The sequence below is a fragment of the Phyllostomus hastatus genome, unplaced genomic scaffold (genome assembly GCF_019186645.2).
Source record: "Phyllostomus hastatus isolate PE091 unplaced genomic scaffold, TTU_PhHast_1.1 phas_contig_34, whole genome shotgun sequence".
In the NCBI taxonomy this organism is placed as follows: Eukaryota; Metazoa; Chordata; class Mammalia; order Chiroptera; family Phyllostomidae; genus Phyllostomus; species Phyllostomus hastatus.
The window spans coordinates 28,893,074-28,906,164 of NW_025333857.1; the positions used below are offsets into that span (position 1 = coordinate 28,893,074).

The 13,091-nt window shown below is 37.5% G+C and overlaps 1 protein-coding gene across 2 annotated transcripts in view; it reads right to left on the minus strand.

Annotated features, from left to right (window-relative positions):
• Positions 1-13,091, minus strand: part of DOCK8 (dedicator of cytokinesis 8) — a 218,685-nt gene that overhangs the window by 140,775 nt on the left and 64,819 nt on the right. The window lies entirely within an intron of this gene.

The following is a 13,091-nucleotide window of genomic DNA, read 5'->3' on the forward strand; positions in this document are numbered from 1 at the left end:
ATGCTTAAAGTATTTAATATCACTCAAAGGATGCCAGAAAATACCAACCCATACAAAAATTATCAAAATATATGAAAGTAAGCCCTGGCTGGGTAGCTCAGTTGGTTAGAGTGTTGTCCTAATATGCCATGGTGTGGGTTCAATCCTTGGTCAGAGCACACACAAGAAGCAACCAATGGATGCATAAATAGGTGGAACTAACAAATCAATGTTTCTCTCTCAAATCAATCAATAATATATATGTGTCTGCATAGATAGATAGATATATAGATAGATAGATAGATGAAGATAAGATGGAATGAACAGGTAACCATGGTACCATTCTATTCATTAACTCAATGGCCATTTTTAAAAGTCATGAAGAGAAAAGCACTATTATTTTTAGAGCAAGAACACTAAACATTTCAAGTAGAAAAAATACATTTACCGCCAAAAGAGATGATGTATTTTGTGCTTCAGTATAACTTAGTCTTTCTCTGAAACTTTCCTTTCTCCTTCATGGCCAGTATTATTTGTCTGATTTAAGAGTCTCAATTATAGAACTTGAATGGCAAATGCATGATAGAATAATGAGAGTGGGAGAGAGCAGAAGGGGCCATTACTCCACTCCCCTGCCCCCTAAGTGGGATTCAAAGCCATTATTACAGATAGCAAGGACATAAAAGACTAACCCTAGATATTATAGAGAATGTAATATCAGCAAGGAGATAATTGAGGAATAAAAGAACTAACTAAATCAGTGTTTGACTGCATGGTTATAGGTGACAAAGATTTATCAATAGAAGGCAAAATGTCTTCATTAAGAATGGTCCAATAGAGGAAAGTAGATTTTTCCCCCCATGGTGCATTAAAATATATGGGATAGAGTTTTTGGTTCATTCCTTTGAAATGGTAATATAAGTGTTTTTTCTGAAATTTTCAGAAAATCTTATTTCACTTGAGAGGAATATTTTAGACAAGTGGAACTAGATAAGCCCTACAGTATAAATCTTACCATTTTCCAAATGTTAACGTTGTTCCACTTCATTCCATAAACATATAAGTCATTGTGCTTATGATGTGATATCTACTCTGGATCATTAAGTTAATCTTCAATAACACTGAATTGTCCCTTGCTGTTTTCCTTTGCATATAAGATCTTACTAATTGGTCTAATTTAAATAATTTGTCAATTGGGCATGAACAAATTAACCTTATTCTATAATGTTATTTAATAAATAGTAACTAATATTTATTGAATTATTGCCATATGCCAAAAATCTTCTAAGTGATTTACATATTATTTTATTTATCACATACAACAAAATTTATGAGACACGTACAATTCTAATTTCTCTTTTCTAATGAGCAGATTGAGGCACAAAGAAATAATTTGCTTTAGGTCACAGAGCTAGTAAGTGGTGGAGCCATGAGTTGATTTATTTACTCCTGCTCCAGAGAAACCCCCATTCTGTCATATAATATAATAAACCATAGCAAAGCAATAGACCTTACACTTAATGAGTAATAACTTAATGCCAGGTACTATCCTAGGTTTCTATCCACTGAGCTTGAAGTACAGTATAATTCATCTTTTTATGATTGCTGTTCTGTGAGTTTTGACAAATGTGCACAGTTTTGTAACTACCACTACAATTAAGGTATTGAACACATGCAACACCTCCTAAAATTTTCACATGGACCTTTGCAGCCAACCTCTTTTCTCCACTCTCAGACCCTGGCCACCACTGACTCCTTTTCTGTCCCTACAATTTTGATTTTTCCATAATATATCATATAAGTGAAATTATGCAGTTAATCTTTTTTTGTCTGACTTCTTTCACTCAGCATAATGCATCTGAGATCCATTCGTGTTGTAATTTTTATAATTTTACTGCTGAGTAGCATTCAGTTGTGTTGATATACCAAGGTTTGTTTACTTATTTCCCAACTGAATAAAATTTGGGTTGTTTCAAGTTTTTGACAATTACAAATGAAACAGCTATAAATATCTGCATACAGATTTTCATGTGAACATAGGTTTTTATTTCACTCAGATAAATACCTAAGGGCTGGACTTCAGGGTACATGGTAAATGTATATTTAACTGGGATTTTAAAAGAGGTAAGAGAAGAAAACTTAGTGATAGCATATGAATTTTAGAATGTAGGTAAAAATAGATCCCAGTAGAAAATAATAAGTAGAAAAAGATTGGAAAAATTTATATTTTATCTTAATCAATAATATCTAGAATTGGCAAGGACTTGGGGGGAAAGGGCCATTTCATGCCCCGTTGGTAGAAGGTAGTGAATTAGCCCAACTTTTCCAGAGAGAAATTTGGCAGTACATATCAGAATGTATTGTGTTGCACTGGTTCCATTTCTACCTTCAGACACATTCATGCTTGTGTCCAGGGGCAATGTGCACAGATGTTCACTGTGGTATTATCTGCAACTGTAAAAATGAACACAACTGTGATGTCTATCAACAGAGAAGGAGGCAACAACTTATGACATGTTTCTTCACCCTTGGAATACCAGTCTGCAGTTTTAAAAGAAAGAGATAGATCTCTGACATCAAAAGATGTCAAAGATATTATTGAAGAGAAACACATACTCTGTAGGGCATTTGATACTGTCCAAAGCATTCATGGAGACATTTGGTCCCCACCAAAAGGTCCTAGATATTTGGTCTGGTCCTAAACATTCATGCTTAGAAAATGCCCTTGATTTCAAAGACCCTATAACATTTATTTCTACTTTTGGTTTACAGGATTCCTACATAAAAATAATATCATGTTTTATTGGTCCAATAATTATATTTTGGCTGTATTGCTAGTAATAACCCCTTTCCCTTGGTAGTGTAGTTAGTAATGGTACATGAGGCCAGGTAAGTGAGTCAGCGTGGACCAAATGTTTCCATGAAGGTTTAGGTATAGGATCAAATATCAAGGACAAAATTTCATATTTTAAGGATATTTTGGTGTAGGACAAATGTCTCTGTGGATGTTTTAGACAGGACTAAATCTATGCTAGTGTGTGTGTGGGTACATATATATAAATACACACATATATTTACGTACATACATATTTATTAAAAATATAAATATTCACACACATATATTTGTGAGGACATGACAAGAACATCTGGAAGGCTACACAGCAACCTCTATATAGTTAAGAATGGGTTGAAGGGAAGAAGGAGCAAAAGAGCATGAGATAAGAGTCTTGTTTTTTACTTAATATATTTCTATATTACTTTACTTCAAAACAAGCATGCATCATCTGCCACATAAAATAACAAATTGTAAGGAGAGCTAATTGATCATTAATTATCAACTGGCAAGCAATCCCTATTGCATCCTCCTCTGATTTCCCAGCCTGCCTGTAAAGACACAGAAAAATGGAAACTCGCCAAAACTTACATACAATTTAATGCCTAAATCTGGACAGAAACTGTGGATCAGATGGAGCTAGTGATTCTTTCCTGCCAGTCATTAAAATGTCAGTATCTACACTAGCCAGAAATCTGAACTCTCCTTAACCATTGCAGCACACCTGCTTTCACTCATATGAACCACATAACCAAAACCACCACCTTCCTTGCCGTTGTGTTTCTGCCATCATTCTGCAACCACATAGAAACAACCATAGAAAACAGCTGAGCTGAAATGGAAATAGTATTGGGAGATGAAGGAAAGGTGTCTGGCAATAATGTATTGGATCTTCCTCACAAATAAAATAGTATTCACAGCCCTGACTGGTGTAGCTCAGTTGGTTGTGTGTCATCCTGCAAAGCAAAAGGTTGCTGGTTCAATTCCTGGTCAGGGCACATGCCTGGCTGTGGGCCTTGTCCTGGTCGGGGTGTGTGTGAGAGGCAACCAATACATGTTTCTCTCACACACCAATGTTTCTCTCCCTCTCTTTCTCCCTCCCTTCCACTCTAAGAATAAATACATAAAGTCTTTTTTAAAAAAATAGTATACACATAGGGGCAGAATGATCCCTGGAAGGAGTGTGTTCTGGAAACCATAGCTTTCATGTACAGTGTATCAGATTCAGAGTACCAAAGAATCAAAGAGTGGGATAGAGAACAATGTTCAGCAAAACACGAGTCAGAGCTTGCCAGGAACTGCCAATGCACTTCAAGCTGCACACATCTTCCTGTCCATTAGCTGTTTTCTGGGAAAGGAACTGGTCCATTACGTAGTGTGGAGATAATGAGGCCAATGGCAATATGCATTCCAGCATGTTGTCAAACATAAAGTTAAACAGATACTGTTTTGTTTTATTTTAAAAATGCAAAAAAATGACTTTCAGCCAAGATGGAGGCATAGGTAAACATGATTCATCTCCATGCACAACTATAGCAAAAATTACAACTAAACCACAAAGCAAATTTTACCCAGATTCCTCAGAAAACCGAGTTGTATGGAAGTCCAACAACCAAGGATTTAAAGAAGCCACATTCATCCAGATGGGTAGGAGGGGTAAAGATGCAGAGAGCCATGGAGAGGCAGCAGAATGAGAATCCCACATTTATGTGTAGTGGATAAAAATTGGGAGGGATACCTTGGGAGAACCAATCCCAGCCCCAGACCAGACCACCTAGCCCAGGATTCCAGCACCAGGAAGATAAGTCCCCATAACTTCTGGCTCCAAAAATCAGTGGGGGTTGTGGCAGCAGAGGAAACTGAGGAATTTGAAAGAGACTTTTCTTAAAGGGCCCACAAGGAACTAAGGACTCACACAAACCCACTCCCTCTGGGATTCAGCACCAGGACAACAGCTGGAAGGGCACAAGTGGCATATGGGGAGAAGGACTGAAAGTGAAGTGATTGTCAAGGAGATGAGTGCCAGGAGACAGCTTCCTCTTGGGCAATCTCCAGAGGCCAAGCAGCAGTATTGTTCCCTCTCTGAATCTCCCCAAAATGGAGCCACAAAGTGGTGAAGTGGGTTACCCCACCCTGGTGACTACCTACAGCTCTGCCTCACACAATCTACAGGTGCCTTTTCTACAGTAGGCCATGTTACTGAGATGGGGAGTCAAAGCAACTCCATATAATACACAAAAACAAACACAGGGAAGCTGCCAAATTGAGAAGAAAAAAATATGGGTCAAATGAAGGAACAGAACAAGACCCCAGAAAAAGAGCTAAATGAACTGGAGATAAGCAACATATCAAAAACGGAGTTCAAAGCACTGGTTATCAAAATGCTCAAAGAAATCATTGGGTACTGCAAGAACACAGAAAGGACCCAAGTAAAAATGAAGGTTGCATTAAGTGAAATAAAGAAGAATCCATAAGAACCAACAGTGGAGGGGATGAAGCCAAGATTTAAATCAATGATTTGGAGCATAAGGAATAAAGCAGTCAATCAGAATAGCAAGAAGAAAAATGAATTTAAAAAACAAGAATAGAATAAGGAGCCTCTGGGACATCTCCAAATGTACCAACATCTGAATCATATGGGTGCCAGAAGGAGAAGGGGAAGAGCAAGAAATTGAAAATATATTTGAAAAAAGAATGGAAGAAAACTCTCCCAATTTCACAAAGGAAATAGACATACAACTTCAGGAAGCATAGAGAGTTCCAAACAAGTTGGAACCAACGAGGATCACACCAAGACACATCATAATTAAAATGCCAAAGGCTAAAGAGATAAAATCTTAAAAGCAGCAAGAGAAAAGCAGAGAGTTACCAACAAAGGAGTCTCCATAAGACTGTTGGCTGATTTCTCAAAAGATACTTTACAGGCTAGAAGGGACTGGCAAGAAGTATTCAAAGTGATGAAAAGTGAAGACCTACAACCTAGATTTTTCTATCCAGCAAAGCTATCATTTAGAATTGAAGAGCAGATAAAGTGCTTCCCAGACAAGGTAAAACTAAAGAAGTTCATCATCATCAAACCATTATTATATAAAATATTAAAGGGAACTATAAAAGAAAAAGAAGATAAAAACTATGAACATTAAAATGGCAAGGAAGCACAACTATCAAGGACTAAATCTAAACAATGAGCTAAGCAAACAACCACAACAGGAATGGAATCATAGACATGGAGATCACTTGGGGGGTTCTCAGCTGGGAGGGAGAAATAGGAGAATGGGGGAAAAGTTGCAGGGAACAAGCAGTACAAATTGGTAGGTACAAAATAGACAGGGGGATGTTAAAAACAGTATAGGAAATGAGCCAAAGAATTTATATGCATGACCCAAAAAAATGAATGAAGGGAGGGGATTGCTGAAAGGAATGGGGGTACTGGGTGAAGAGGGGGAAAGAGGGAAAACTGGGACAACTGTAATAGCATAATCAATAAAATATATTTAAAAAATAAAAAATGCAAAAAAACTAGCACAGAATAAATATATAAACATTTTTCCTACAGAAGAGATAAAAACAAATGGAGATACATAAGGAGACAAAAGCAATAATCAAAGTGGCAAATGGTGTAAGTTAACATTTTAATTCCAAATTTTTAGTAAATAATATTAGAATGGTGAATAAAATTTTAAGCATAACAGCAAGAATAGAAATCATAAGGAAAATTGTCAATATAGGTTTTGTTATGTGAAGAATTCTGAATGTTAAAAAACTATAAGCAATTTCAAAAGACAAAGAACTAGGTAATGAATTTGTTATATAGGATAGACAAAAATCCTAAAGATAAACAAGAGCAGATACATATGTTAATAGAGATGCACAAATTTAATGAATAAAGACATATCATAAGTTGCCCAAGACTAAAGAGAAGGAGAGGATCTTTAAAGCAGCAAGGGACAGTTACCTACAAAGGAGTGCCCATAAGACTGTCAGCTGATTTCTCAAAAGAGACCTTACAGGCAAGAAGGGGCTGAGAAGAAGTATTCAAAGTCATGAAAGTCCAGCACCTACATCCAAGACTACTCTATCTAGCAAAACTATCATTTAGAACAAAAGGGCAGGTAAAGTACTACCCAGCTAAGGTCAAATTAAAGGAATTCATTCTCATCAAGCCCTTATTATATGAAATGTTAAAGGGACTCATCTAAGAAAAAGAAGATGATCAAAATATGAACAGTAAAGTGATAGCACACTCACAACTATCAACAACTGAACCTAAAGAAACACAAACAAAAACAAAGAAAACAACTAGAACAGGAACAGAATCACAGATATGACAATCACATGGAGGGTTATCAGCATAGAGGGGGAGGAGAAGAATGGAGAAAAGGTACAGAGAATAAGAAGCAGAAATGGTAGGTAGAGAATAGATAGGGGGAGGTTAAGAACAGTATAGGAAATGGAGAAGCCAAAGAACTTACATGTATGACCTATGGACATGAACTAAGGTAGGGGAACGCTGGCGGGAGGGAGGGTGCAGGGCAAAGGTGAATAAAGGAGAGAAAAAAAATGGGACAACTGTAACAGCATAATTAATAAAATATATATAAAAATATGCTTTCTAATATTGTCAAATCTTTGAATTTGTGCATACACTTAGACATAAAATTCCTCTTACAGAAGTTTATTTGAAAGGAAAAAAAGCATACTGTGCAAAAGGATGTTGCTGTATTGGGTATAACACTGAAAAAGGTGAATCATCCAAATGTTAAAATTGGTTAAATAACTTTATTGTAAATATATGATAACCATTAAAATTGTGTTGAGAAAGAATATTTAATAGGAAAGAGAGATATTTACCACTTACTCTAAAAATTAAAAGGCATGCTACCAAATAGTATCATCATCTGATTTAGTTTTTATACAAATATGTACACAAAGAAACGTGATGCAAAGGTTCTACATCAAATGTTAATTATGATTATCTGTCTATGGTGAAACTGAGTGATTTTGTTTTCTCTTTTTATTCCCCTATGCAGCAATCTCTAAAATTTCTACAATGAGGACTCTACAAAGAGTCCTTTTTTCTTTTAAATTTTTTCAAAATAAAGTAAAGAAATACCTTAATGGGAATTGCCATGAAATTCAACTCCATGAATGAAATGAGCAGGAATAAAATAGTGCAGTGTCCCAAACAGCAAATAAAAATTAAATGCAGTAAAATGGACCTTTCCATTTATTGTTTCTTCTCAGATTTGTTTTGAAACATCACTATTGGAAAGTATCTATACTTACAACATATGAAAGTTTGAGAACAACTTGTTCTGATATCTTTTATTTATTACCAACAAAGCATAATCTTATTTGACTGCCTGGCACTCTTGGTTTTCCATCTACTTTAGAACAGATGATGGATTAGCTACTAACTTTCTTTTACTTACTTTATACAGGTGAAGCTTTCTCTTTTTCAGCTACTAAAAATACTATGCATACTGACATTACTCCAAAGAATATCAGCACAAATTCAATAGCACACTTCCAGGAACTAGACAAAACACAATCCCTAAAGTCTTTCATCATTTATCCCACTGAGCAGCGATTGTTACTGACGTGTAGGCAATGTGAGGGTATCAGAACTTTAAATTACTGCAGTCTCCCCTTATTCGAGAGGCATAGTTTCCAAGACACCCAGTGTATACTGAAACCTCAGATAGTACCACGCCCTACATACATTATGTTCTTTCCTATATATATACACTTATGATAAAGTTTAATGTATAAATTAGGCACATTAAGAAATTAACAACAATAACTAATAATAAAATAGGACAATTAATATACTATAATGAAAGTTCTTTCTCAAAATATTGTATTTTACTGTAGTTGCCCTTCTTGTGATGATGTGAGGTGATACAAAGCCCAGCGATGAGATGAAGTGAGAAGAATGACCTAGGCATTGTGATGAAGCGTTGGACTACTATAAGGGTTACTTGAACATAAGCACTACCACAAGTTGATCTGATAACCGAGATGGTAAGTGACTAATGGGCTGGGAGCTTATACATAAGGAGATAACGGAAAGGGGTGATTCATGTCCCAAGAGGAATGGGATTTTGCGAGATTCCATCACACTACTCAAAATGGTGTACAATATAAAACCTATGAATTGTTTTTTTCTGGGCTTTCCCATTTGATATTTTTGGAACAGTGGTTCAATCTTGGTAACTGAAACTGCAGAAAGCAAAACTGCAGATAAAAAAAGACAGCTGAGTTCAAGTCAAGATGGTACCATAGGTAAACATGGCTCGCCTCATCATACAACCACATCAAAATTAAAGCTAAAATATAGAACAACTATCACTCAGAACCATCATAAATTGAGTTGAATGGAAGTCTGACAACTACGAAATTAAAGAAATCACATCCATCCAGACTGGTAGCAGATGTACAGACACAGAATGGACTGTTTCCACATCCATGTGTGGTGGATAAAAATTTGGAAAGGATATCTTGGGAATGAGGAGTCCTAGCCCCAAACCAGGTCCCCAGCCCAGGATTCCACTGCCAGGAAGATAAGTTCCCATAACTTCTGGCTGCAAAGACCAGTGGGAATTAAGTTGGTGAAGAAACTTCCAGAGTCCCAAGCAGTTCCTCTTAAAGAACTCACATATGGATTTAGTCAGACTCCCTCCCTCTGAACTCCAGCACCAGGGTAGCAGCTTGAAAGGCACCAGTGCCATACAGGGAGAAATCGAAGTATCTGGTATCAAAGCAAGAGCTGCGGGACAGCTTTCTCACAGACAGAAAAGTGGGCACAGGCCATTGTTTCTTTTCTGAACCCTCTCCCCACAGAGGCACAGAGCCACAGAGCCAGCCATATCTGAGACTCCATCAAGCTGGCTAAAACTGCTTCTTCATGGACATCCCCAGAGACTCCATTCCACCCAACTTACAGGCCCACCCAGCTGCTTTTTCATATGAATGGCTAGTCTTGGATCATACTTCACAATTTTCTAAATCCTCTCAAACAAGCAACAGCCAGCCTCAGTGAGCTCCCTCTTGCTAAGTGGTCCCAGGCCCAGCACTACCAGAAACCAACTTAGACTCACAGCTTGGTTTCTCCTGGAAATCTCCTGACTTGGAAACACAAGTAACACAAGTAACAGCCATTTCAGATTGCTTTATAGCTCAGGCAGGGTGGCCCTGGGCAAAACACAGGTGGGGCTGACCTTGGCCTGAACCACCCAGGAAACCCCAGAGCCTATGCATGCAGTGGACAGCTACAGACTATGTCAGAGCACAACCACCCTGCTCCAACAGCTGATCTTCCACAGAGGGAAAAGATTGATGTTCAGTTGTCACAATTATTCCTTGCAGCTGACTGACCTCGGTAAATTCCTCCCATTGGAAGCAACAGCAATCAAGGCTCAACTACAAGGGGAAGGTGTACTCAGCCTACATGAAGGGCACACCTCAAGTACCCAGCTTGAGTAATAGGAGCTTGCCACTGGACTCTACAGGACACTTACTACATTACACCATGCTACCAAGATAGGGAGTCATAGCAGCTCTATCTAATACACAGAAACAAACACAGGGAGCTGCCAAAATGAGGAGACAAAGAAACATGAGTCAAATGAAAGAATAGATCAAAATTCCAGAAAAAGAACTAAACAAAATGGAAATAAGCAATCTGTCAGATGCAGAGTTCAAAATGCTGATAATAAGAATGCTCAGGAAACTTAGTGAGGACCTCAGCAGCATAAAAAAGATTCAGTCAGAAATGAAGGATTCACTAATTGAAATAAAGAACAATTTACAGGGAAACAATAGTAGAGTGGATAAAACTGAGAGTCAAATCAGTGATTTGGAACATAAGGAAGCAAAAACAAACCAATCAGAAGAAGAAGAAAAAAAAAGAATCCAAATACATGAGCACAGTGAAAAGAGCCTTTCAGACAACTTCAAGCATTCCAACAGTTGCATCATAGGGGTGCCAGAAGGAGATGAGAAAAGCAAGAAATTAGACATCTATTTGAAAAAATCATGAAAGAAAACTTCCCTAATTTGGTGAAGGAAATAGACATGCAAGTCCAGGAAGAACAGCGAGTCCCAAACAAGATGGATGCAAAGATGTCCAATCCAAAACACATCATAATTAAAATACCAAAGATTGAAGAGAAAGAATCTTAAAAGCATCCAGAGAAAAAGCAGTTAGTTACCTACAGGGGAGTACCCAGAAGACTGTCAGTTGATTTCTCAAATGAAACTTTGCAGGCTAGAAGGGACTGGAAAGAAATATTCAAAGTCATGAAAAGCAGGGACCTACAGCCAAGATTTCTCTACCCAGCAAAGCTATCATTTAGAATTGAAGGGCATATAAAGAGCTTCCTCAGACAAGAAGAAATTAAAGGAGTTTATCATCACCAAACCATTATTATATGAAATGCTAAAGGGACTTATTTAAGCAAAAGAAGATCAAAACTATAAACAATAAAATGGCAAAAAGTACATATCTATCAACAATTGAACCTAAAAAAAACAAACTAAACAAATAAGGAGAATAAAGACAGAATTATGGATACAGAGAGTGTTTTCATGGTTGCTAGAAGGGAGGAAGGTGTGGGGAAATGGATGAAGAGGTGAGGAGATTAAGATGTACAAATAAGAGCCCTGGCTGGTGTGGCCCAGTGGATTGAGTGCTGGCCTGTGAACCAAAGGGTTGCTGATTCAATTCTCAGTCAGGGCACATGCCTGGGTTGCAGGCCAGGTCCCCAGTAGGGGGCATGTGAAAGGCAACCATACATCAATGTTTTCCTCCCTCTCTTTCTCCCTCCCTTCCCCTTTCTAAAAATAAAATAAATAAAATCTTTTTTTAAAAAAGTAGAAATAGCTAGAATAGCCACAGGGATATAAAGTAGCCATGGGGATGTAAAGTACAGTATAGGAAATGGAGTAGCCAAAGAACCTAGGCATGACTTATGGACATGAACAATGATGTGGGGACTGCCTGAGGAGGTGGGGGTTGCTGGGTGGAAGGGGACAAGGGGGAATAATTGGGACAACTGTAATAGCATAATCAATAAAATATAATTCAGAAAAGAAGAAGAAACAAGGACTGTTGCCACACGTTCTCTGATGTTTCTCTAGTAGGGTGTGCCCCCATTCTGCAGATACTCCCCAGCCACTTCCCTAACACAATACACACACACAGGTTGAGAATTTTAGTATCTGTAGATGTGTCTCATGAGAGAGTGCTGTCCAGGTCAGTGGCATAAGGACAAATAGCTCAGGACAATGTCATAAAACATTTGATTAACCCAAGAGAGAACAGCCTTTTTTACTAGTAGGCTAGCAATAGGTTATTTCTTGCTCACAAATTTGAATATTACCTTTGAATCTCAGGCCAAATTTCAATTTGTTTACCACCCCCACCCCCAGGAATTCATCAGAATGGAAACAAAACAGAAGACTCTATTCTTTGTGTTGAAATACAGCTTTCTCCTTCAATGAGTGAATAAACTGTTGTAAATCCGTGTAGTGCAATATTAGCCAGCATAAAAGGAAATAAGTTATTAAGCCACAAAACACATGGAAGAACAAGGCAAAACTATGGAGACAATAAAAAGATAAGTGGTTGCTAAGGAGGGATGACTAAGTGAAGCACAGGGGATTCTTAGGGCAGTGGAACTATTCTGTATGGCAGAGAAATGTCATTGTATTTTTGTCAACACAAAAATGAGCCCTAATGTAAAGTATGGACATTAGTTACTATTAAGGTATCAATATCTGCTCATTAATTTTAAGAAATGTATCATCCCTAAGATCCATGGAAAAAAGGCTAAGTCTATTAGAGACAGCTATGAAAAGTAAAAGAAATTTTGTCTGCTTTTCATCCATAGGCAAGATTTGATAGGTAGGTGAGTGAAGGGAGGGCATGCCCAGAAGGGACACAATAAGAGCAAAAGGGGAGGGGTGGAATAGTGAGGAAGAGGAGACAGGTACAGAGAAAGGAAATGACTTCGGGATTTAAGAGAAATAAGTGCTAATAGACAGAGTGGGATTAAATTATCACAGTCCTGGAAAGGCAAGCAGGTGGAGTTTATATCTGGTTTAGTAGGCAGCAGGAAGACTTAGAAGGTGTTTGAGCAAGGGAGTAACACAAGATACAGTCAATGCTCATTATTCGTGAATTTTGTGTTTGCAAATTTTCCTACTCACTAAAATTTATTTGTAACCCTAAAATCAATATTCATGGCCATTCAGGGACATGTGCAAAAAAATAAAA